Consider the following 27418-nt stretch of genomic DNA (forward strand, 5'->3'; position numbering starts at 1 on the left):
TAATTTCATGATCAATCAAGTCAACTAGCACAATTCAATAATTAACTATTAGCCATCATTTTGCATACTGTTATCTAATGTCGGTCTTTGTTACGCTCTATTATCCGTTACATTGATGCTTTGATATATTTGTACAACCCGTTAGATGCTATTAGTGTTAAGCCAGTTAATATTAGTTTAACCAAAATTAAAAGAACCTATAAGCTTAGAAATGATTGAACTGATTATCTGTTTCAAGGTGCATTAAACAGGTTAGACTTTGTTATCAATAAGGACAAGATACCTAATTCTTGCCACCACAACAGACCAACATCAATAAAAAATAAGGCGCGCACCAACCATTCTCCAGATTCCATAACAATATACGACTTTTGAAACATAATATACAAAGTCGTATACAAAAATCATGCGTAAAATACAAGTCTACGCTTTTATTACACAAAAATCATTAGTCTTTTATACCAAAGAAACATGACAAAGACCGAGAAAGTAATAACAAGCATATCATGATAATGTATAAACCAGTGAAATTTACATACCTAGAACATCAAACGAAATTAAAATAACGAAGCAACAACGTTGAATCGTTTGATAAATCCAGAGACTGATATCCTTCATTTAAATGCATACGTCCAATAGGAAACAGCAGCACAGAGCAGCCAAACTGGAAAAATATCACACATTGAATTTCAAATTTTAGAAATAATAATAATAATAATAATAATAATAATAATGAGGGGCGTGAATTTCTGACACGAAACGAACCTAACACGAAATCTGCAAGTTTGGGTGGAACCCTCGCGGGTTTGACCCGTCTAACCTCTTATTTTTTAAAGAACATTCTATGTAATAAATTAAAATTGGTTGGGTGTAGCTTGTGCAAAAACTTACTAAAAGTAACTTTACAAAATTTTATAGTTAAAAAGTCATTATTTTTATATAATTTTGTATTTTTTGCTTAAAAAATGTAAATTAAAGTATCACTACTTGAAAAAAATATAATAAATAAATAAATGTTCATGTCAGACAGGTCGTGTTTGGGTTAACCCGCGAACATGCGTGTCATGTTCAGCTTCACGTGCCTAACATGATTTTCGAGTTCAGGTTCGTCTTAGATTTCGGGTTCGGGCTGGGTTGAATCTGTTAACAAGACATGTACAAAATATTTGCCAATTTTGTAATTTAGTTCAATTTTTCAAATTTCAACCCATAACACACAAAAAAAAAAGATCCTCAATTATATTATATTAAAAATTATTATGATCTATGTGAGTCAATGATGCTAAGGATTAATTAATTCTTACCAGCCTTCTAGACAACCGCTGCTCTGTTTCTGTTGTTGAGGAGGCTGTTGCGCGTACTGCGGTGCGTACTGAGGCGCGTACTGTGGTTGCGGAGGGTACCCCTGCTGCGGGTACCCTTGTTGTGGGTACCCAGGTGGAGGGTACGCGTCTTTCGCGTACCCTTCTTGTGGTGGATAACCTGTAATAATAATAATAATATTAATAATAACAATCAAAGATACAAAAACATAAATAAACATAAATAATTTTGTGTTGAAACTGACCTTGAGGTGGTGGAACACCAACAGGAGGCTGTGATTGATTGTAATAACTCATGACTAAGAGAATTTGAGGTTACGTTTTGGAAGATAGATTGTTATATATAATAGATAGATGGTATTTTATAATAAGAGTTTGTTTGTTTCCGGTGTTATATATGAGTTTCTTGGTCTTTTCTTGGAAGGTTGTATTAGTCAATTCCAAAACTTCTACGCGTGCAAGACGTGTAAATATTATTATTATTATTATTATTATTAATTGTAATTGATTTTACTTTTTAAACCATCAAAACCATCACCAAAATATCATCTTCACAAATTCAAAACATTTATGGTAAGGTTTTTTTTTTTAATTTTGGCAATAAACAGTGATTTTTTTTTTAATTTTGAAATTTAATGTCATATGAAAATTTTTTTTATATAAGTTAGAGGTGCAAACGAGTCGAGTTATTCGAGACCGGCTTGTTGAAAAACTCGGTCGAGTGTCAAATACATGAGAAAACTCTATTTATAAATAAAGCAATTTGACGGATTGAGAAAATATGATACGCAACCAAATAGCTTTTAAATGTTCCGTTTATATATATATTTAAGATAATTGTAACACTTCAAATTAGCCGGCTATAGATGTAGCAAATTCATTAAATTGTGAGGCTCATAATTAAACAAATATTTTTATCATATTAAGGTCTTTCAACTTGAAGGAAAGAAAAGGCCGCCATTTGTCCATTTCTTTTAAATTCATTGTATTAATTTAAGAACCACAGATATTTAATAAAAAAACTATTTGCGGTCGGCCTGTGCAGCGGAATCTGCCAAGTTATAACTACGTTTTACCAAGGGAACAACAAAAACAACAAGTCGGAAGAAAAAGACAACCAAGGTTAGTTAGTTTCTGTTTGTATTTAATTAAGCAATATAATTTATTTTTCTTTTCTTTGTGTTTATTTAGAAATCAAAGATGGATATATTGGAAACCTGTATTTGAGGGAACTGAAGGTACACACCAAGAGCATTTTCTCCTGTGACCGAAGGATTTTGCCCAATATGTTCAGGAGTTAGTTGGACTGCATTTTTGTTATGTCTGGCCAATGTGATCTTCATGATATTGAAGCTTATAGACAGGTAAATTAAAGTTGATGAATAAAAAGTAAAAAAGATAAGTTTTTTGTTAGTTTATACTTTATATGTTAGTGTTTGTATTGACTATTTTAATTTTGTTTTTTAGATGCTTAGAGATGCTGACTTTAGAGAGGTGATAGCAGAGGATCGAACCGAACAGGTTCTTTTATAAAACCTCCTTAATAGTTTTATTCAACATATTAAAATGTTAAATGAAGTAATATTAGTAATCTGGTCAACCGAGTCAAGATGCATTAACTTGTTGAAAAAACTGTAAATGGCTTTCGGCCAAACCCATAAAAACATTTAGCTAAGCAGGTTGGGGTCGGTTGGCCTGGTGGGTGTTCATGGGTTTAGCTAAACGTTTAGCACAACTGTAAGCTTATTTTCATTTTTTGAAATGTGTTTGATATAGAAGTCCAAATTTTTAAATTTATTTAGCAACTTTTTTTGAAACTTTTTTGGTTTTAATGTTAATTAATCCGTTAATAAACCGTTGAAAATTATATTTATGTTAAATATTATTATATGTAATTTTGGTAAATGGAATGTCATTTAATTATACCATTAATTAGGAAAGTTCAAATCTTTATTTTAAACGTAAAGTCAAATAATGAAATTATCAAATGATTTTAATTACATCCGAAAATAAACCTTTGAATATGTATTTAATTTTGGAAAATAGATATTGGCAAAACTGAAAAATTGAAATTGTGTATATATTTAGCAAATATAATAGCATTAAATTGAGTAATTGAAAACATTTCGAAAATTACTTATTAATTGTAAATTAATTAATAAAAAATATTGAACTATTTTAGAGAAGATTATTATAAGAATGTGATATTGATGAAGATCTCAGGATCATCTGATTATTAAGGCATTCAAATCAGTGTTATAATAATGGAACTAAACATTATTGATAGTCGGGAGTCATTATGATAATAAAATTAATTAGATCCATACATAGTATATGTATTTTTAAAAAACCTACAATTTCAACTAAGTATTTACTAACAATATTAATGACCTCAACGTTTTCATGCACATTTTAAAGTTTAAATTTCAATGCTTTAAGGTTTTAATTAGTTGTAGCATTTAACAAAGTTCATTTTACAATTTTAATATATTTAAATGTATTGTGACGTTTAAGAAATTGAGCACCCATTTCTTATACATAAAAATTTAAAATATTTAATTCACACAAGTTAATTACAAATTTAATTACATATCCTTATTTTAAGGAATTCAGATTTGTAAGGTGTGATTATTTCCTATAGTTATAGTAATTCCAATTTATCTTTTGAAACAACTTCCATAAATATAATACCAATATCACGGGATTTGATTAGTCAAGTTTCAAGCATTCCTTATTAATGATTCTTCGATAAACACATTTAAAAACTCATATTGTACATCAATACTTTTACATTCTGAATCTTCCTCTCACTCGGAGCAAGCACGCTTATCATAAAAATGTCTCAATGGTTAGTATTTCTTATTTTATCTTCATGACAAATACACTTATAATCCTACTGTCTTAGTAACAATAATACTGATATTTATTTGTAATTCTCAGCATGATGACTTCCTCAAACATCATCATGTTCAAAGGGTTGGACCTTAATAACTCGAATTTCACACTTCAAGGCCGAGTCATAAGATTATGGAGGACGCCTGTAATAAAGCGTCCTACTGATACTCATATTGTTGAAATCATACTTATGGACAAGGAGGTATTATAAACTTTTATTACATATAATAACATTCATTTAATACCCGATTCATATTTGATTTAATTTATGATATTTTTTAAAATTTTATAGGGTTCGAATATCCAAGTTTCTATTGAGAAACAGTATTTGAAACCTGATTTGATTTAATTTATGATATTTTTCAAATTTTACCTGATTCATATTCGATGTCCTGTTTTTCTCATGGACAATTATATGTTGCATTATCCAGGGTGACTAGCAGACGTGGTCTTAAACTTTTGATATTGGATGATGAAGGGAATATTTGTGATAAAACTACGAATGTCATATATAAAAAGATTTTCTCAAATTTGTAAATTTAAGACTCTAAACTGTTTATTGTTTGTAATATGTATTTAATTTGTTTTTCCCTTTAATTTTGTATCTTTATTTCAAATTACCAACTTTATTAAGTTTTATCATTTGAAAATTTTCGTGTATTACACAGGTTCAAAAGCTATCTTTATTTCAAATTACCAACTTTATTAAGTTTTATCATTTGAAAATTCCCGTGTATTACACGGGATCAAAAGCTAGTTAATAATATTTATAATCTCGCAATTCTTGAATAAGTTATTCAATTGGGAATCGGCGTTAGAGATTAATTATCCTTCATTAAGATTTTAAAACGCCAAAATCTTGCTCACATCTTTTCTCACAGACTTTTGCACACTCTTGAATTTTTGTTCATTTTCTTCGATTGGCCATGCATATGATTTTACAAAAACAAACCAAGTCGGGTAAATCTCATAAGCTTGTAAGGCCCCGTTCCCGGTAACCCTATTTTGGTGTTGGATTTACTCATAAACACAATTCTAACATCAGAGTTAATTTAAACTTTCGCGGAATAATTTAAAACTTCAACATCACATTACAAACATTCATTTTTGTCATAACATACAAATTGTCTTTTCATAACATAACATAAAATAGTCTTGACACTTCTTCATAGATGCTAGTCTCTTTAGCTCATGCCATGTGTCCCGCCTCAAGCCAGCTGCCTCAACCTATCTGCCTGCGTGCATACTAAAAGTCAGCTACGCTGAGTGAGTTATAGTTAATCAATTTAACATACAATACATTCTTATCCTTACTCATACGCGTCCGAAGATACGTATTCATACCTTACTTTGCTATTACTTCTTTCACACATACTTCATATACATGCATACGTACTTACATACTTTCTTTCATAAAACCCTATGGTATACCATAAGCTATTCTACATTAAACATCACAGATATTGTAAGGTTCTGGTCCCTATCATCACAGATATTATAAGGATCTGGTCCCTAACATCACAGATATTATAAGGGTCTGGTCCCTACTGCCTCGAATAACCATACATTTATCATACGTGTGTATTTTACATGTCTCATGTATATAATATATATATATATATACATACTCATTCATACTATCATTATATAGTAATAACATCCAATACATAGTCATACACTTATCAATTAAGTAAATGTATTAATTACACATAGGAGTGTGCACACAGCCCCGAAAACATTTAAAAGAGAAATGGGGCTAGAACTCACCTGGAGTCGATTTCTCTCGCCGTTAATGGTAATTCCCTTCTTTAGTTGTGCACGGCTAACTGTACAATACATTACGCGTATCAATTATCTATTACCACTATTTCCTACATCTAAATTTATGAAACCCTCAACTAACGGGGGTTCGGCGGCAGCCCCTAGCAGGGTCCAAGGGGCAGCGCCCCTGGCTGGGGTTGAGCTGCCAGGTCAGCTCGGAAAAAAAATTATTTTCATTAACAGTTCTTTAACAAAAATGCATCAGAAAATGAATTTTTATAAAATTTCGCATGAAAGAATTTCGCTTCGCATGCATGGAATTTTGCTTCGTATGGAACTGTTTCGCTTCGCATGACTGTGCGATGCGAAATTACCTTTTTCGCTTCGCATGGTCATGCGATGCGAAATAGCCTTATTCGCTTCGCATGGCTTATGCGATGCGAAATTATTCTTTTTCTTCGTTTTTACCATTTAATGGCCATTTTACTTCGTGACTCTTCCTTAGGACCCGATTTTAGCCTTTTTAAGGGTTTTGGGTTGTACCAACTTTGTATACTTGTGTTTTATAAGGCCCGAACATCACATTTTTACCATATAACATTCTCGTGGGGTTATAACTTATCAAGTTCATGTTTTTCTTCCATCATATACCCCGATCTATCCTTCTATCGGTTTGCATGTCGAATCTGACCTAAAACTTAACCTTTAAAACCAAAACTCACCTATTGTTGGTCTCGGGTTCGAATCTGGACAGATTCGTGGAGCTTGGTGGTGTTTCTTGTTGTTTTATGGTGTTTACACCCAAGATTCTTCCTTCATTTTGCTTGGATCCGAATCCGAATTCCTAAAGAGAAAGTGTGTGTTTTCTTGTGTGTGTGTTGTGTAAAGAAATGGTGAAAGGATGGGGAATGGCCTTATATAGGGAGCCATGGGCCCCACCATTCCCCTCCATTCCAATCTTATCCAAATACAAACACGCACACAACCAAACTAACGACACACCGATAATAATAAAACTTTTAGTTATTTATTAATTCTCAAAATACGGATGTTACAAAGCTAGATAATATCCATTTATGTTCATGTGAAGTCCATTCAAACATAGCTAAATTTTCATCGTATTCCTCAAAAAGATTATCAGTTGCGAGTTGTTTCACTGCTAATGTGCATTTCTGTAACATCGTGAAACTCCTTTCAAACCTCATGTCGTAACCTTCCCGAAACCATTAAAAACTGGCATATCGATATCCCCAACAATTTTTAAAATTAATTTGGTTGGCAAAAGAAATCTTGCTCTGAACGTCTTAGCATCGTACTTTGGGTTTTCAACGAAGTAGTCATTTATTAGAATTTTATGATCCAATTCACGATCGCATGGCGCATATCTTTTGTTGGATTGGGTTGTATCTTCATGTTCGATTGTTGCATTGGCCAATGGACATAAACTCAATACCATGAGAACCGGATGAGTTGGAATATACCGAAAAATCACTAGGATCAGATAAGCTGGAATCACTAGGAATTAATCGACTAGCACAAACCGAAAATCAAGCTTGCATTTACTAATCGAAGCAGGCGGGGCAGTGTGCTAGGGGTACTTGCTAACTCACAAGGGTGGCTGATAAAACACTCCGCCAAGGCGTCAAGTGCCAACCTTTGTAAAAACAAATCATGGTTTTACACTTTATGAACCTTTTTGTAATGATCTCTATCGTAATAATCTACTTGTCATTTTTAGTTATAGATTTATTTTTTCTATAATTAACTAATCTACCTGTCATTTTTAAAAATCCACATCACTCGAAAAATATTTATTATTTTATACAAAAAAAAGTTCACAACTTGTGATGCTTTGGTCAGAATATTCGAATTATGATCCTCTCACGTGAAAATGAAAGCACTCTGTGGTTATTGAATCAAATGTTTTGTTACATAAATAATTAACAAAGAAACATCAAAAAAACATGTAATACGGGTCCACATTATGTAGCTTCCGGCCCAACTTTAACTGGCCACGGTTTCTAACTAGTATTTAGGAGTTAGGACCTCTGTGTTGTGACGGAGCTAAAAAAATGTTACAATAAATTTTATAAAGGACGAAATGTTGCATTATAATGTCCAGTGTTAAATAAGATGTAATCCATATTACAAAAAGAAATTGAGTGATAAATCTTCTGTCTAGATTACAATTAAACTGTACTGCATGATTTGTCCCATTTTAAATTAATATTAAATTAAAGTTAATTAATTTTAAAATTAGACATGTTTTTAGGTGTATACCGGATATATACCGAGTGTCTTAAAACTTTTATGTCTTTTGTCTTAAATTCTTATTAAGAATAGTTTGAAAGTAGTAAAATGGTGTTTATTTGTAATTGCATGATATATTATTGGGTCAAATGGGGTTAAGCAAAACTATATGGACTGGGCTGAAAGCTATCCAGGCTAGCTAGACTGCTGATCTTGGGCCACGGCCTTTTAATGTTGTAAAATTCATTTCATCCTACACTTTAGTATTTTCAAATCTTGTTTTATTTTTTTCTTAGGCCACACAGTAGACTTTTTATCATTCATGCTTATATATACATATTACCAGTTTTTAATTAAGTAATACACAAGATTCTGGCTTTAAAGAATATAGTTTAATTATGCACGAGTAAGGTTAAATATTATTGACATGCAAACAAGACATGTATTTAACACGAACTAACTCTGAACCCAGCTTGAATTACAAACGTTACATGGGAAACTCCAGGGAAAAAACATAATAAAAGTAGAGATTGCGACTAGTACCCTATCAGCTGTCCTGTTATCGTGAATAAACATGAGGTTTTCTTATTTGGGCCGGCAATCATCGTATCGTTCATTCTTAAGTTGGAGGTGTAACTCTTTTGAGTGTACGTTTTTGTTTTGGTTTGTAGTATGGTCCCCTAATCCCTATGGTGTTTTGTAGAATGGATGGTTCGTGTATTCATTTTAAACATGCATTTGCGTTAGATGTTTTGTTAGTAGCATTGCACTTGTGCCTACTATTTTGTTTTTTTTCTTTAACTAAAGTAGAAAAGAAACATAATCTAACACTAAGTATATTATATCACTCCTTTAGCTTTATATTCGACAAAACTTCTTGTTTATAAGACAATGTAGTTTTAAATTTACTACACAATGACAATTTAAAAACGTAGCATCTTAAGATATATAGTTATAAAATATAGCCAAAGACAGAGAATATGAATATGATTATACTTGTACCCATCCCTTGGGCTTGCTTGGGGCATATGACACTTAAATGCTGCTCTTAATAAGTTAGCTCAACCCTCTTAAAAGTACCCTACTCAAATCAAGGGCCAAAATGAGTGGAGTCTTGACCATTATTGATGGCTTCCTTCACCACAAGGTAATTGATTTTATTTGCAAGAAAATGACAGGGACCATCTTTGGAAGGTGACCCATAACACTCATGCATTAAACACACAATTTCACTTGGATTTTGGAAATTTGTCAAGATAGCAAATTCTTTAGGCTCCATATCAAATATAGGAAAAAAATAAAATCTTCCATATATTGTTTTTAAGTAGTCAAAAACAAGTTATGTACATGATTGAGCGAGCAAAGAAAAATATTAAACATCAATCTCTTTCGGCTTAATACGAGAAAAGCGTTTTTAATGTATATATTTATGTTGCTATAATTTAAAAAGCAATAATTTGATATAAAATCTAAACAAAGCTTAAATAGTAACCAAACAAAAATGAATTAAAATGGAGTGATTTTATCAATATATTTGTACAGAAAAAATGCATAAAAGTTCAATATATAATTTAAAAAATGTTGTAACTCAACGAAAATGATATTTAAACTTTAAAGGATTTGATAACAAGAGTCCTAAAACATCTAGTATTTTTTTTAACAGTGTTCGGATCCGAGTTTAATATAAAAATTTTAGAAAGTTGATGCTATAAATCGCTTTTTAACAACATAAGTTGTTATTCTCAAATCTGAACTCAAAAATGGTGAAGCTTACCTTTTTAGTTTTTTACACATACCCAACTTTTGTAAAATTTATGTCCTATTTTCTTCTTTATCTTTAGACCACACCGTGTGGGCTTTAAAGGGGCTGAGCATTGTGTCAGGACGGTAAAGGGTTGAGCCTTTATTCAGACGAAGGGCAGTAGGGGGAGGTGTGATGGGGTCATTAGATGCTTTTTAATCTCTCTCTCTTTCTCTCTCATACACACATATATACATGTATATGTATATATATAATGGGATGGTAAATGAACATTAAATCACCACAAGGCTTTATGATTGAGGGCTTTGACGTTCTATTTCCTACATGACGGTGACATAAAGAGACGGTAAAGCCTCTCCACACACATAGTGTGTTAAGATGACAAATTAAATCATGTGGCTTTGACAAACTTTTGAGGCACATGGGATGATCTGGCACATGGGATGACCTTAACTTCGGTTAATCAATCCTTATTTCACCTAAAACAAACTTCATTTTTAGGTATAAAAGATTGTAATGATGATAATATGAATCATCAAAATAAAGTTTTTTTAGTTGCTTTAAAAACATATTAGGCTAAAATTGCAAATTTAGTAGTATCATTAATTTCCACATGAAAAATATAACTTTATATTAAATTATGTTTATATAGTTAAGTGTTATAGTTTTTATTATATTATTGATTTATTGTTCTTCGTATCATAAAGATAAATTATTGTGATGACTCATGTGGACCCTTAACCAACAAACTGCATTTAAAACGCGATCTACCAAAGATTTTTGTATAGAATATTTCCAAAATTAAATGTCTAAAATGAATGACTTTAAATTAATTATAAAATATAAATTGTTTTAGAGTTTTATTTAGAGGTTTGTTAAGATGTATGAATCGAGGTTGGCTTCTAGCTTTTTCTAATAAAACGTCGTGATCACTTAGAAAAATTGCCACTTTTTAGGTTATTGCTTGCAAGTGAAAGAATATTATAAATATTGTGCAACTTAATTTCTAGAAAAGTTATAATAATAATTAATATACCTGTGGTAAGTCACCACGTTTACCAATCCAGTTATTGCACATCATCAATCGTTCACACATCAAAATTTCACATTTTAAAAATAAATTTACACATATGTCAAACATAAAGACTAGTGAGTTCATGAAAGACCGACTCAACAAACCTTTTTACAGGTTTTAGTGTATTTATATAATATAATTTATTACATCGAAACATAAGGCAATTGAATTGCAAAATTCGATATTTTAAAAATTACATTGGCTGATTTTGGAATCATAATATTACTATGCATAACCCGTTGAACTCGGGTAACTAACTCCACAGCTAAGGATGTTATCGACTTTGTAATAGGGTGTCACGATGATGTAATAAGGATTGTCTGAAAATGTAATCGTTGTACTAAGGATGTGGCGTCACTAAGCTGTTTATGGTTAAAAAGGGTGTCTAACTGGAGTTAGACACCGAAGAATGGGCGGGGCATCAATGGGAAGTATCTTAGATAAAAAGGTGAAAAGAAGAAGTAAGCCGATACATGGGGTTAAACCAAAAATTAGGATCATAAACGGGGCGGCGTCTTTGTAATAACCCATCCTACCCTATATTTTACGGAAAATGGCTTGACATGTCAAGTGCCGAGTGTACTATTATGGAAATGATATTAAATATCGTTCCTATGCTATGCAATGTAAACGTCAAATTGTCATGACATGTGGCCGACCTCCCGACTTGTATTTACTGAAATTTGTAGATGACAAGATCAAGACATCTTGAAAGAGGTACGGAACTCACTCTTCAAATATATGAATTTTTGTAAGTTATACAAATAAATCCAAATAGTTTACTTTTAGAAAAGAAAAAAGAAAAACTATAAATTATCTGTCACTCAACAGTATTCGAATATATGTTGATTTATTGTAGTGTACAAAATAAAGTTCCATGTAATCTTATAAAAAAGAAAAAGGGGAAAAAAAGAAGAAAAAGCAAATACATTTTTAACAATACAAACTAATATTCATATATTAATCTATTAATCAAATTTTAACTAATGCATTTTTTTAGTTATGTTTAAGTATTACAACATTTTTTTAGTTATGGAGCAAATGATATCGACTGACATGGCCTGACACCCAGATATGCCTGAATTTTATTTTTTTTATATTATTTATATATTTTTGAAAAAAAATATGTATTTTTAATCCTATATGTCAAAATTGAAAAATAAAACTCTAGTGTCCGGTATTCCACGACATCTAGAGGTTTAACTCCTCAAAACATAAGCTTTATATAAATGCATGTAAACACTCCAACCTTATTTTACAAGCAAACCAACCCTTCAACATCCCAACCATCCACCGGAAAAATGCCCGTCGGCTACGACGGCGCCACCATCTCATTCCTAAGACGAGAACTCGAAGCTTCCCTATTCAAAATCGGCTCGCTCGAAAAAGAAAACCACGAACTAAAACAAGAAACGAGTCGTCTGAAGTCGCAAATCACCGCATTAAAAGCGCATGACCTCGAAAGGAAATCAATCCTATGGAAGAAGCTACAAAACACAATGGTTGAACCGCCGCAAAAGCCCAAGCTTCATATTGATATAAAGAAACCAAACTCATGCGATGAAGAATTAGCGCCAAAACCACCACCACCTTCGCCACCGCAGTGGCTGCAGAGACGAGTAACGGCTCCACCGCCACCATTACCATCGACACCAGTCGGGTTAAAGGCGGTTCGACGTCCCGGCGGTTATAGAGTTTTATAGATCGCTTATGAAAAGAGAAAGTGCATACAAAGAAAACAAGAACGGTGTGGCCGGGTTGGTACCGGTTACTTATTCTCGTGATATGATCGGAGAGATCGAAAACCGGTCCACTTATCTTAGCTCGGTAAGCTTACACCGCCCCCATCTTATCGGTGGGATTCGGTCCACCTGTCTGGTTCTATGGTTGTATGTGTAGCTCGTTCGGTTCCTAGAAAACTGGCCGGTTCGAACCGGTTCACCGGTCCAACCGGGGAACCCGACCAGTTAAACCGGTTTACTATGAAAAAAATTATTTTTTTTTGAAAATTCCCTTTTTTAGTCATAACGTCATTTTTGGGGCAAAATTCGTTCCCTTCCAGTTCGTTGTTCGATCTGATTATGAAAACATTGCATGTGACCATTGACGGTCAAACTTTGATTTTTTTTTTATCAAAACAACATAAACAGAGATGTTTTCTTATTTTAGATTTTTTATTGAATTAATGAAAACCTAATCTGATAATACAAGTCATTTTAATCTTGAAATTAGAACTTCATAAATTAAAAAATTGAAACGTATATTTATGATGTGAAAAAGTGACTATGGTAATTGTGACATGATAGATAAAATCGGACGTGGAGAAATACGGTGAACGGTTGAATTTTGTGATAAGGGAAGTGGAGAGTGCAAGTTTTACAGGGATTTCAGAAGTAGAGACATTTGTGAAGTGGGTTGATGGTGAATTATCGTGTCTAGTGGACGAAAGGGCGGTACTGAAGCACTTCCTGCACTGGCCAGAACGAAAAGCTGATGCCTTACGGGAAGCAGCTTTTAGTTACCGAGATTTAAAAAATCTTGAAACTGAAGTTTTAGCGTTTAAGAGTTGTCTTAAGCAACCGACGTTTCATTCGTTAAGTAAGATGCAAGCACTTCAAGACAGGTAATTAATTGATTGACTAATGTTGATTGACCTTTTTAGTAACTAATATCTACTCCAAAATCTAACTCGCCTGTAGGATTTGAACTCTTGACCTAGGTCAAAGGGAGGGGGTGCATATTATATCACCTAATACCATAGGGCCAATTCCCTTAGGTTAATGTTGATTAATTTAATTAGTGACTGAAACTATAGTAATTAATTTGTTTTCAGGTTGGAGTCGAAAATTAGTGAAGTGGAGAGAACGAGAGAAGGTACGAGTAAGAGATACAAGGAGCTACAGATCCCATGGCAATGGCTCGTGGATGCAGGACTCGTTGGTGAGGTAATGTTATTTTACATGATATCTCACAAGGTTTTCATCATCATCATCATCATCATCATCATCATCATCATCATCATCATATGCGTGCATGCATATGATGTTTAAAGCTAATTTAGTTATGAAAACATATAGGTAAAGCTAAGTTCACTAAAACTAGCACGAGAATGTATGCAAAGGATAGCCAAAGAGTTAGAACATATACGAGACAGGGATATGTTGCTTCAAGGTGTTCGATTTGCTTTTCGGGTTCATCAGGTAATCGTTTGACAAGATAGTTAAGTTGTCAAATATATTTTGGAAGTTAGTTATGTTTCATATAGTTTTTCTCTTTCTTAAAAAAAAATCATGGTACAAACTTTTTTACACTAAAGAAAATGAATAAACCCTAAAAAGTGAAATAAATTACTTTTGGAGGTAATAAACCCTAGAAAGTATTGTGTAACCACATGTTCCATACATCTCTAGTTTGCAGGAGGGTTTGACACAGACTATACATGTTTTTGAAGAACTTAAGAAGATTGGAAGCATAGTTAAATGATGGATAGGAAATTAAACATGATTAATGTTCTAATTTAATTGTGAGGATATGTGTGTGTGTGTATAAACTTATGAAAAATAGTTACTTGGTTTTTGAGAGGAGTGGTTTTGATGAGAGGAGTGATTTATTATAGAACAAATTTTATTTTGTATCTAGTTATTACACTATATAACATTACAGAATATGTATATGTTATATACAAAGTAATTTTCAAGGAATGGATATGTATTTCTGTTAATAATATCTTTAAATTTGATAGGGGCTATAACATAAAATGCTTCTTTTTCTTTTTGTTATGACACTTTAATCTACTCTTTATAATAATATTGTTGGTGCATGTTCCGTGCCAGTAGTTCATAGGTTTATGTTTGTTGATCATGTCTGTAATTGATACAATATTATATGGTTGTTTACACTTACGGTTTATGTTTTGATATGCTAAGCGAAGTTAGGTAGTATGTGAAGATAGTAACTAGGCTAACATATGTGATGTATAAACATATGTTCAGCCTAGGGTTGGTGTGGTTCGATATATTCGCCCCAACGATCCTTTGTGTGCATTGATTGTTTACCGGGATATTATTCAATACAAGAAGCTTTCACATTAATTCATTATTCTTCTATTGTTCTCTACTTTGTTATACACTCGTAAATGAAGACTAAGGGGATTCCGCACCTTTAGAATTCGTGACCATCTCGCTACCGATCTATTCCAGGGACCCGCAACAACACCAATGTCAATCAGGGGACTCGAAATCTTGACAACTAGAAAATATTTAATATTCTGACCGTATGGACACTTCTACCTAAAGCCCAAAAGAAAAGTTATATTGGGCCTTTGTAGACATCCGGTCCATCAGGACAGCATTTTGATCTACTAGAATTCTATCTTGGCCCAACAACACCAACCAAAATTTCCTAAAGGCCTAAACTTTGGATAACATTTGAAATTTGAATGGTATATGTTCCGTTCAAATCAAACCACCAAAATACAATTTAATTTGTTCCATGGATCATACACAAAACCGGTCTGGTCCGGTCAGGTTTCGCTTTGGGTTATCGGTTTTAATAATATAGATCGAGTATTACACGTTCTATCATTTCCAACCCGATACATGAATTAGCACCTTTATTTTACCGTCTACAACATTTACTGTCAGTTTTTATGCGACGGTAAACATTTTGCTTAAACTTTAAATAGTTAGTTTCTATGCATTAGTTTGTAGTGTTTACATTTTATATATGCCACGGTTTATATTTATTATATTTGTTTAAATGAATATTGTACACATGGAACTTGAAGCTTTGACCAAGTCAATCACACCCACTGCTTCCTTAATTCCTGTCTCCAAAAACATGATCCCAATATTTATGTGTGTTGTTTGGAGCCGTGCTAAAATAATAACTAAGATTCAGTCAACAAGTTGGTTTAGTTTAATTTAAAGTCATGTTTCAAAGTTTAAAATATGCATTAAAAAGCAGCTAAAATATACAATCTTGAGTCATGACCGTCTAACTTAAAAGGACATATTAATAATTATTAATATGATTAATTTATATCATCATATGTGTGTGTTAAAACTTAAAAGCAGTTTAAAAGTTCTATTCAGTTTAGGTTAGTATGAAAATAAATAAGAAGAGGAGTATTCAACTAAAAATCACTAAGATACTGATACTTGAAAACTCGTGAAAATTAAATATATATAATTTCATTATTTTTATATGTCATTAAAAAAAAGATATACAAAATATATATGTAGTTTGTGAAATTACTTATATATAGCTTATAATCTGCATATATTTACCTCATATAAAATACATATATAAATATAACTTCACAGGATACACATATGTACTTATGCAATCTACATAAATTTTCTTTTCCGGTTTTGACAAAGATTAATAACATAAAAAGAAGAATGAAATAAATAAAAATTTTAAAGCTAGTGTTTAGAAGTGGGTTTAACAAGTTTTAATTTAAGTTAAATACAGTTTTTGTTGGAAACCTTCCAAACGAGTACTTTGTGAGTTTTGTATTAACTATAGAGTACGTATATGCAGAGAAATACATTTCAATGCTTTCAATCATTTATATTTCTCACATTGCAAATAATTGTAACATCCCGAAATTTCCAAAATGATATTAATTATATTACTTAATAATAGAGGGAAAGTTTACTCAGATTATCGGGAAGTAAATAAATAGAGTAGGAGTTGGTATGGGTCGGGCTAGTGTTGGGTAATGGATATGGGTTATGGACTTGGGTTATGGAAGAAGGAAGGAGAGTCCATGGGCTTAAGCCCATGATCCCTAAATATAAATACCATTAACCACCATTTAATCCTCATTTCCACACACACACACCCAAAACACACACGACCCGAACCAAGATCCGAAGGCGAAAACCCGAGCTTGTTGGTGCTGGAACGTCGTGACGGACCAAAACAACATCAAGGCTTAACCGTGTTCGTAGTTCGACTCGTTCAAGGTACGTTTATAGTTAGAAATCGTTCGTATAGGTTCGGTTTGATTTGATAAATGATAGATCTGAGTTTGTATGGTAAAAACGAATCCAACAAAGCTAATCTTACTGAAAATGGTTAAGAGTTGATGGGTTAATCGATTGATAAAAAGAACCCGTAACCTATATGCCTAAATCGCACCCTTTAAACATCGATGTTAGGTTGATTTGATGGTTGGGGTTTGTAGGCGCTGGTCAGACGATCCCGTGGGTACCTAAATCGAGTTATTTGGTTAAGAGACGAAGGTGATTAAGGGATTTAAGAACGAACAGTAGCTGCAGACGACAACTTCGCCTGCAAGCTAAGTTCGCCTGATGAACTTCGCCTGCAAGCTAAGTTCGCCTGATGACAACTTCGCCTAAAGCCAAGTTCGCCTGATGACAACTTCGCCTAAAGCCAAGTTCGCCTGATGACAACTTCGCCTAAAGCCAAGTTCGCCTAAGGTTTAACTTCGCCAAAAGCTAAGTTCGCCTAAGGTTTAACTTCGCCTAAAGCTAAGTTCGCCTAAGGTTTAACTTCGCCTAAAGTCAAGTTCGATTAGAGAATAGATTAAAACGATAAGTAAAAGTAAGCTAATACTAGGCCACCAGATTAGATCAGGCGAGTATTAATACGTGTAACTTATACAGTCAGCCGAGCTCAGTTAAAGAAGGGAATTACAACTATCAGAGGAAGAAGCAGCGTTCAGGTGAGTTTCTAGCCCCATTCCTTGTTATGTTTTCGGGGCTGTGTGCATACTCGATGTGAAGTGTGAATACACTTACCTTAAGTGGTAAGTGTATGCTATAGATGTTATACGAGGTATATATTTTATAATGTTTGTCGGTACGTGAACGATCTTCGGATATTGCACGTATCGCCAAGGATAGTAAATTCCAAGTGGTTGATAGTGTGTACGAATGTTATGATGTGACTGGTTTATTACGTAAATACCGAACTGATATGAAGTGTGATATAGGCAGGTAGAGGTAGAGTGTGTTAAAAGTGGCAAGAGTCTAGCAAGGGTGTTAGTGGCATAACGTGAGCGCGTGATAGGGAAAGCCTGTACGTGCCATCGTTATTATGTGTGTATGATTGTTGATGTGACATGCTTATTATGTAAATGATATGAAGTGTGTTGTAGACAAGTAGAGGTAGAACGTGTTAGAAGTGGCAAGAGTCTAGTAAGAGTGTTAGTGGCATAACGATAGTACGTGGTAGGGTAAGCCTATACGTGCCTTCGTTATTAAAGTGGCATAACGTTATACGTTATTAAGTGGCAAAGTGGCATAACGTTTTACGTTATTAAAGTGGCAAAGTGGCATAACGTTATACGTTATTAAAGTGGCAAAGTGGCATAACGTTTTACGTTATTAAGTGGCAAAGTGGCATAACGTTATACGTTATTAAAGTGGCAAAGTGGCAAGGTGGTAGGTGTAAATAAGAGGCTAAGTGGTAAGTTAAGCAGGTTAGATGCGAAAGTGTGAATACACTTACCTTAAGTGGTAAGTGTATAGATGTTATACAAGTAGCTATTATGCAATGCTTGTCGGTACGTGAACGATCTTCGGATATTGCACGTATCGTCAAGGAGAGTGATTGTCAAGTGGTTGTTAGTGTGTATGTATTCTACGATGCGACTTGCTTATTATGTAAAAATTGTATTGGTATAAAGAGTGCTGTAGACAAGTAGTGGTAGAGTGTGATAGAAGTGGCAGAGTCTAGTAAGAGTGTTAGTGGCATGACGATAGTACGTGGTAGGGTAAGCCTATACGTGACTTCGTTATTAAGGTGGCATCAAGTGGCATAAAGTGGCATAAGTGGCTAAGCTGTAGGGGTAATTAAGAGGCTAAGCTATAGGGGTAATTAAGTGGTTAAACAGTGGCATGTTAGACAGTGGACTATGTGTCTTCGGATACGTATATATTGTATGAAGTGGTTGTATGATAAGTTGCTTGATTAACTAGAACTCACTCAGCGTAGCTGACTTTTAGTATGCACGCAGGTGAGTAGGATGAGGCAGCTCGCTTGAGGAGACACGTGGCACTGAATAAGAGGCTGGCATCGAAAGACTCAAGACGTTTAAGTTAATGTTTGTTAATTTTGAAAGACAAAATGATGTTTTAAGACAAGGCGTGTTTTGTTACGAAATGTTTTATGAAAGTTTTTATATTCCGCGAAAGTTTTAATGAACTCTGATTTGTAAGAACTGTGTTTATGAGTAAATCCGACGCTAAAGTAAGGCTACCGGGTTCGGGGCCTTACAATAATAGATTATGTAATTAGATAAGGTTTCTAATATTATGGTTATTATTATTGTTTTGTTCTTTTCTTTTCTTCTCTTTTCTTTTGAACGGGCCATGTCTTTTTGTAACATCAAAAGATCCACATGATTGATTCAATGTATAGAAATTATTACTCGTCAAAGGTTGTCTTGTTCTCTTCCTCAACTCTATTAATTACGTGTTACATATGTATACACTTTTCAAATAAATTTGTATAATTCGTTATGTTATATATATTTAAGAGCATCTCCAACATTAGTCCCTACAAAACTCCAGAAATTATGTGTATGTGAGAATGGTGGTCCACCCCTTCATCCGCTCATGGTCTGCAACGTCAAACCATGCTAACGAACGTGAGCTCCACAACGCAAGAAGGTTTGTCTGGCCGTCTTTTTTTGTCCGGCCTTCTACCTTGTCTTCGGATCTTGGGTTTCGATGCACGTCGGAGATGCTCTAACAATATTAGACTACCCGTAATGGTAGCGCTGTGAGGCCAAAACGCCGTAAAACAAACACCCCCCCCCCCCCGGACGTTTTCAGTTGAGTTTTGAGGATGAACGTTGTGTACACAACGTTGAAGAGGAGGTTTGGCCAATCGAATTTTTTATTAATATTAAAAAATGAAAAAAAAAGATAATAATTGAGTAATAATTACTGGAGAGTTTTCATTACATCGTTTTTTTGCAAAAGTTCTGAAAACCTGACTGGACGCCACATACGTTCCTATATGTAAAGTTTTGAGTACATTGTCTTAATATTAATATTGGGTAAGTAACTATTTATAATATATAAGGTTAAAGTAAGATGAACTAAGGTTAAGGGTGTTTGAAGGAGTTCACGTGGGACATCACATGTGTTATGAAAACTGAAACCTAAACAATGGCATGGTTGCATATGGCACACGTGGAGGCATGTGTTTGTGTGTACTAAAAGATGCATGTGGGATTTATGAACAAACAAGACACAATGGCTGGCACTTGTACTCCACCCTCCAAGAATTGTACCTACCATTAATACTAATTTAACCTAACACTCTTAGTACAAGAATGTTGCCCACACGTGCGATCCCACCTTCCACGGATCCTCCAGACACCAACTCTTTATTGAATAATAACTATATATATTAGATATAAGATTTACTCAATAACGTTTTACACATAGCCCGTGTCGCTTGATTAACTCTAACTCGGTTGCTATTCAATGTCTAATCATAACTTGTTTATTTAAATTAGTCATAACTTGTTATTCAAGATATTATCATTTTTTTAAAAATAAAGACCTGGGCACCTTGACAAAAAAAACCCTGAAGAGGTAGGTCCCAGCAGAGCCCAGTTGGACCCGCAAGACTCACCTTAAACAGGGACGTCTGCGCAGAGACCAACTGGATCCGCAGGACCAACCATGCTCAGAGACGTGACGTCCTTACGCGCAGTACGCAAGCTGTTCCCGCAGGAAATGCCTCCCATGGTGAAGGACTCCGCCTGTTCCCGCAGCCTCGGATACAAGCCATGAGGGAAGGCCACCCGCGCAGCATGGCTACACGCACAAGGTACTTAGCTCTCGATCATTCAGTGTCACCTGAAGGAATGAGCAAAGCCGGGAGCAATTCCGCACAGAGGCGGGAGGGGGAATACTCCCGCCCAAATAAGCCAGTCTGTATACTGAAGGATCTTTTACTGTACCTGACGAGGTATGGGCGAAAGATCTGATCAGAGATACGACAGCTCACTGATACAGTATGGCGAGCAGCATGCTCCTGTACTGTATCACTATTAGCCGCTGCCTACTCACCAACTACTGTCATACCACGTGCGTAGCCGGCAGTTGGTGGAAAGGGAATAGTATACAGCAGGCCTGGTCACTATCAGCCGCTGCCTACCCACCAACTACCAGCAGGGCACGTGCGTAGGCTACTGTTGATGAACAGGAACACTGTTGCAGCCGGCCATAACTCCTTGGAAACCTACCTTCGGCTATAAATACCCCAAATGGTATGATCATCTCAACACAACATATCTTACTACATTATCATCATAATATACCTGATATCTGCTCTAGCAATCTCTTAATATACTTTTATATTTAAAGAGCAATCTAGTCTGATTCTCACGCCGGAGGGTGGTCACAAGGAGGAACCCCCCCCTTCTCAGTGACGAGCTCACGGTGTCTGTTTTGCAGGTTATCAGAAGAACCATCTTCCAAGGGTCTAACCCCTCGTGGGAAACAGCTATCCAACCCCCAGGTTACCAGTAATCTGTCCGGGGTCCGGTTAGTGTTTCTTCATTGGCGCCATCCGTGCATAAAGCTAGAACTACAATTTTCTCCAGTTTTTTCAAACTTTTACAAAGATGGTTAGAGAAATTCCGGTAACCACAACCCCAGCTACTGGAGGGAATACCGGCAACACAGTTTTTACAAACACTACCCCGGCTACCGAAGCCGGGGCAAGTGAAGTAAATTTTACGAACACTACCCCACTTACCAAAGCTGGGGCAAGTGCAGTAAATGATCACCTACTGGGATCCACCGATATCCAGTTTGAGAAACGAAGACTTCCCCGCCAGACTCTCGATGAAGTTAAGGCATGGGCGGAGGCACGACAAAAGGAATTCCAGGCTGAGTTGAACGAACGCTTGCGTTCCGTGCAACAGGCCGACGAATTCGAATACTGGGAGGATGACTCGGAGGAATCCGACTCCGACGCGAACCCTCGCCATAGGGCAAAAGGGAAGCGTAAGGAAACGGAATCCCAACCGAAAAGGCATTTTGGACAAGCCTTCAAACCAAAAAGCATAGGTGGAAGTCCACGAGACTTCTCTAAAACGTTCAGACCAAACGTTGCAAATGCAGGAACGTCCAAATTTGCAAGGGACATTGCTGAAGCAATCGCCCCAAAGAGTGCCAAACAAATGCCCAACATAGGCACATATGACGGTATATCTGATCCAGACGATCATTTGAACAGGTTCATAGCGGGGGCAACCGTCAGCAATTGGACGGAACCCACGTGGTGTTACATGTTCCAAATGACGCTGGTTGGGGCTGCTAGAGCATGGTTCGATCGTCTACCGGTCAACCACATCTACGACTGGGCAGACTTCCAACAGAAGTTTAGCCAACACTTCAGCCAGCAACGAAAGTATACCGAGGAGCAATGGACAATCCTCAAATGCATACGAGAGGAAGATGAATCTCTGCCAAACTTCATCACTCGCTTCAACTCAAAGAAGCTAAGTTTGGGCAATACCAGCGAAGATCTTGTTCGCGCTGCCTTCATCCAGGGCGCACATGACCCAGAGCTCATCCGCACCCTAACGGGTAAAGATGGCATGCCATCCACATGGGATGGCATCATGACAGCAGCAAAACGCTATGCGGAAACAGAGAAGCAACTGGGTAGAGATCTCCCACAGAGCACAAACCTCTACACCCAGAGGACGAGAGAAGACAACGTCCTCACCGCCCGACTAAATAAAAAACGAAAGCTAGGCATTTGGCAGTCAAGGGTAAACTTTGACACCTCATCCGGCTTGCAACATCGGTTGGGCGGAAGGGATAATGTACAGTCGCACCGGAACTCCAGATGGACGCCACTCACCAAAAGCGTCACTGAGATATTCGCTACTGAAGAGCTCCCATGGCCAAAGCCTCCAATAATCCGACATCGTCACGATGCTGATCGGAGCAAATACTGTGACTTTCACAAGACAAAGGGCCACAACACTGAAGAATGCATAGATGTAAAAGATATGGTCGAAGCATTTGTCAGAGATGGGACGCTCGCGCACCTCGTGGCGTAATAAAGGCTGAGCAGGCGAGTGCGTATAGAACCCCAGCTGGGGAAAACACGAATCAATTCCAGCTTCAAAATCGAGACTACATGTTGCGTAAAGAACGAGATCCCGAACCAGGTGCGTATCGGCTCGATGGCACTCCCATCCCAACATGGAAGGGAGCTCATTTACACAGTGCATGTAAATCAATTCCAATTTGTAAAGAAAAGGCCAAGAGCCACTTCTAATGGAAATGATTCTCTTTAAGAACATCGAAGCGGATGATTTTACATTCATACTTTTCTGAACACTAATGCCGGTTTTCCTCGCATAAGTACGTGAAGTCATTGCATGGGAAGGCGGTCCTACCCGCACGAACCCAATAACGTGACAAACCTTCACGCAGGTCAGTTTGGGAAAAAGTTCAGCACCCAAAAATGAAAGTGCCGGTCTATCCGCATGAATCATTAAAGGAAACTGAATAATAACCTATCAACAACCGCGCGTCGAACGGTTAAACTATGCAACACTGGTGACGGCGTTCACATTACGTGAAGTCGTTGCATGGGAAGGCGGTCCTACCCGCACGAACCCAATAACTTGACAAACCTTCACGCAGGACAGTTGAAGGGGAAGAGTTCAATTATCCTATTAAATGAAAGTGCCAGTCTATCCGCATGAATCATGAAAGGAAACCGAACACTAACCTATCGACAACCGCGCGTCGAACGGTTCAAAACAAAATTCTTAAAAAGGATAAGGAAAACCTACACGCAGGTCAGATAAGGGTAAAGTTTTGCCATCCTACTAAGTGCAAGTGACGGTTCTACCCGCACAATCACGAAAGAGGAAGCAAAACTTCACACCTATTATCAACCACGTTCAAAGGTTAACTTATCCTCAAAAGGATGAGGAAAACCTACACGCAGGTCAGATAAGGGTAAAGTTTTGCCATCCTACTAAGTGCAAGTGACGGTTCTACCCGCACAATCACGAAAGAGGAAGCAAAACTTCACACCTATTATCAACCATGTTCAAAGGTTAACTTATCCTCAAAAGGATGAGGAAAACCTACACGCAGGTCAGATAAGGGTAAAGTTTTGCCATCCTACTAAGTGCAAGTGACGGTTTTACCCGCACAATCACGAAAGAGGAAGCAAAAACTTTAATCCATTATCAACCACGTTCAAAGGTTAACTTATCTTAATGCCTTAGAAATTTCGAAAAGGAAAACCTACACGCAGGTCAGATGAAGGTTAAAGTTTAGCCATCCTACCAAGTGCAAGTGACGGTTCTACCCGCACAATCACGAAGGAGGAAGCGAAACTTTAACCCATTATCAACCACGTTCAAAGGTTCTTATTCTAAACACTTGGAAAATTGCTAATTTAAACTAAGTATGCAAGTCATAAGTTTATAAAGCAAGGAACCCAAAGAAGGAAATAACAATCTTATACGCAAAAAGATTAATATTTCAAGAATATATTACAAGAATGGCCGGGTAACTACCCGCCTAAAAGAAAAAAAAAAAAACTATACAAGTCTATCTTAGCAATGGGAAGGGATCTTCAGGATCAAGCTTCAGGGCCGCTTCCACTTGGACCCGCTCCGTCAGAAGAACGGGGTGGTTCGAGGAACGCTTTGAGGACAGCTAACCCATCATCAGCAGCAGCTACTTCGTCCACCTTCTCCACCACTGGATGCGGGAAGGCGGCGTATTGGTTCAATGCTTGGTCATAAATGGCTTCGGTATCCACATCGAACAAAGGGAAGTTGGAAGGCGGGACGCCTTTCTCAACAAACCCTAGACCAAGCAGGAAGCCGGCCTTTTCCCCATCCTCATGAGAAGCGTTGAGGGCTGCGGTCATAGCATCATCGTAAGAGGTCTCTGAAAAGACCCGACGCACAACCTACAAAGAAAAAATTCAAGTATTAGAACCTTTTCTTACAAAAGAAAAGCGAGAAGATAAAGCTAAACATACCTGAGGCAACGCTTCTCGAAGAAGCCATTGGAGGGCAGCTTGAGCTTCGTTATGGGCGCGTTCGGCTTCGCTCTTGTTAAGGTTGGCAAGTAAAACTTCCTTTGCGGCAGCCTCTTCGACGCCCTTAAGTTTCCGCTCGGTGTGGTCAAGCACCCCCCTCTGGTCCAGGATTTCCTGGAGTTTCTTGGCATCTTCCATTGCCAAGGCATCATGAGCGCGTTGGAGAGCCTCTAATTTGGCCTTGAGCTCCTCATTCTCCACACGCAAAGGCTCAGCAACGGCTTCAGCCTTGGCAGCCCTCTCGGTTGCGTTTCGCGCAGTCTCCCTGGCCAGCCGAAGCTGTTCATTCACAGCTTGGGCAGCCTTGGAGCGGGCCTCGAGTCGCGCCTGAACTTCAACCTCGAGGGCCTTGAAGGCCTTCTCCTTGTCGGCGGCAGCTGCCGCCAGCTGTTGGTTCTCCTCCCGAAGAGCACGCGCCTCAGATACGTCCTTGGCACGAGCTGCTTTCAACTTGTCGTTTTCACGACAAAGCAGCTCGATGCGCGGCTGCATCCGGGCTTGGAGAACCCGAAGCTCATTGGTTAGCCTACACTCCTGGTAGCTAGCCATGGCTTCCCCCAACGCACCATGAGGAGCAGCGTGGCGAGCCCAGTCCACGCACTCCACAGGGGTACGAAGGGTTGTTCCTCGGCGTATGTTCCATCGCGGAACATACACTTCATTGGAATCCGACACTGCAAAAGAAACTAAGGCAGTAAGGAAAAGATGATACAAAACAAGGGAAAAAGAAAGGAACCCTACGCACCTGTAGGGTCAATGACAGGCCGATAGCCGCCAAACCCATCACCTGAACCTAAAGGAAATCCATCCAACAGGTCAGGCAGACGGGAAGGTGGCAAAGATCGGCGGGAAGCCCTGCGCGTACCTGATGGTCCGGCCATCGGTGCCGGTGGCGTGGGCATGGTGGCAGCCGCCGTGGTCGCCGTTGTGGTCGCCGCCGTGGTCGCCGCCTTGTAAGCAGCAGCAGTAACCGCCGGCTCTGTGAAGGATGCTGTAAAAATCGCACTCACAGCCGGCAGTGAAGTCATCACTGCTGGAACAGTTGGCTCAAAGGAATGAGCAACTGGACCAGCGGATGCAGGCGCAGGCGCCTGGGTCGACGCCTCAGGAAGGCTGACCGAGCCTACCGTCATTGGCGGGGAGATACTCCCCTGCGGTTCACCCCGGAATGCGTCAACATCCACGCCTGCACAAAGAAGAAAGTGTTAAGATAAATTTATGAAGTAATAAATCTACAAAGACAAACTATGATTGTACTTACGGGTTTTCTTGACCCTGAACGTACGGACGGGCGGGGAGGAACCCGATGGAGCCGGCCTCTTGGTACCGGTCACCGTCGTCTTCGTTGGTTCTCCGGAGGTAACAGTCGTAGCCTCCGGAGCAGTGGTCTTCTCACCACCGGGCTCCCCCGCCACCTCTTCACTATCTGACTCCGAGTCAGATAGAACAACTGGATCAGCTGTGGAGGCCTTCTCCTTCCCCTTCACGCCGGCAGCAGCCTTCTTCTTCCGCACAAGGGGAGGACCATCTGCGGATTCCTCAGAAGAAGATAGGATGTAAGGATTTCCAGCAACGGGTACAGCATTGAGGGGTTCAGGATAGAATATCTCCTTACCTGGCCGCCGGTGGCTCAGGATCTCTTGGCCCGGCGGATAGACCTCCACAAACCTATCCGCCGTTTGCTCCAGGATGGGCAACTCATTGTCGTCCAGAGCACGAGTGCCCACCCGCACGGGACTGTCAGCTTCCCGCGGGAACAGGAGCGACTCCAAATTATTCCCCTCTGAAAGAAAAAGAAACAGTTAGAAAATTAACTAATATCAGCAAGAAAGACAAGACATACCATAAGGAATAGAGTTCAAACCGTATTCAAGAAGGATGGGAAACCGGGAAGCATCCTTCCATACCCGGCTCATCCCCAGCAGCACCATCCCGGACTCCGCAAACCGGTAAACCGGAGATTGGAACCGGGATATCTTCGCGAACCATTCCGCCTCCTGGTAGCTGGAAGCGTGAAGGCTCGGAAGCGCTTGACCCTTCTTGAACTTCATAGCAATGGGGATGGCGCAGGCAGAGATGTAGAAGAACTCCCGCTTCCACGATCGGAGACTGCGCTCGGTCACGCAGATCTTCAAACCCTTGATACGGGTTGTCAGGGTGTACCACCCCTGGACGCACCTCCAAGTATAGAAGGTCATCAGGCGGTCCACGTAGGGCTCAATACCCAGAATCCGACACACCCACTCGAAGTGCCGGACCTTGGCAATC

General features: G+C 37.6%; 1 long non-coding RNA gene and 1 pseudogene across 2 annotated transcripts in view; one reads left to right on the forward strand and one right to left on the reverse strand.

Annotated features, from left to right (window-relative positions):
• Positions 1 to 330: 330 nt before the first annotated feature.
• LOC143630616 (uncharacterized) overlaps positions 331 to 27418 on the reverse strand; it is a 198371-nt gene continuing 171283 nt past the window's right edge. The window contains exons 2-4 of the long non-coding RNA XR_013153204.1: positions 1568 to 1622; positions 1305 to 1482; positions 331 to 664 (exon numbers count right to left, since the gene is read on the reverse strand). This is a non-coding gene — a long non-coding RNA (uncharacterized LOC143630616). The remainder of the gene's footprint in view (positions 665 to 1304; positions 1483 to 1567; positions 1623 to 27418) is intronic.
• On the forward strand, positions 12776 to 14709 carry LOC143630556 (INCREASED PETAL GROWTH ANISOTROPY 1-like protein 1; annotated as a pseudogene). Its single transcript, XR_013153194.1, has 5 exons — positions 12776 to 12892; positions 13372 to 13688; positions 13899 to 14010; positions 14143 to 14265; positions 14476 to 14709. The product of XR_013153194.1 is annotated as an INCREASED PETAL GROWTH ANISOTROPY 1-like protein 1 (transcript).

Source organism: Bidens hawaiensis, unplaced genomic scaffold (genome assembly GCF_021521415.1).
Source record: "Bidens hawaiensis isolate Kalapana, Puna unplaced genomic scaffold, B.hawaiensis_p1.1 tig00005770_1, whole genome shotgun sequence".
NCBI classification, from domain to species: domain Eukaryota; kingdom Viridiplantae; phylum Streptophyta; class Magnoliopsida; order Asterales; family Asteraceae; genus Bidens; species Bidens hawaiensis.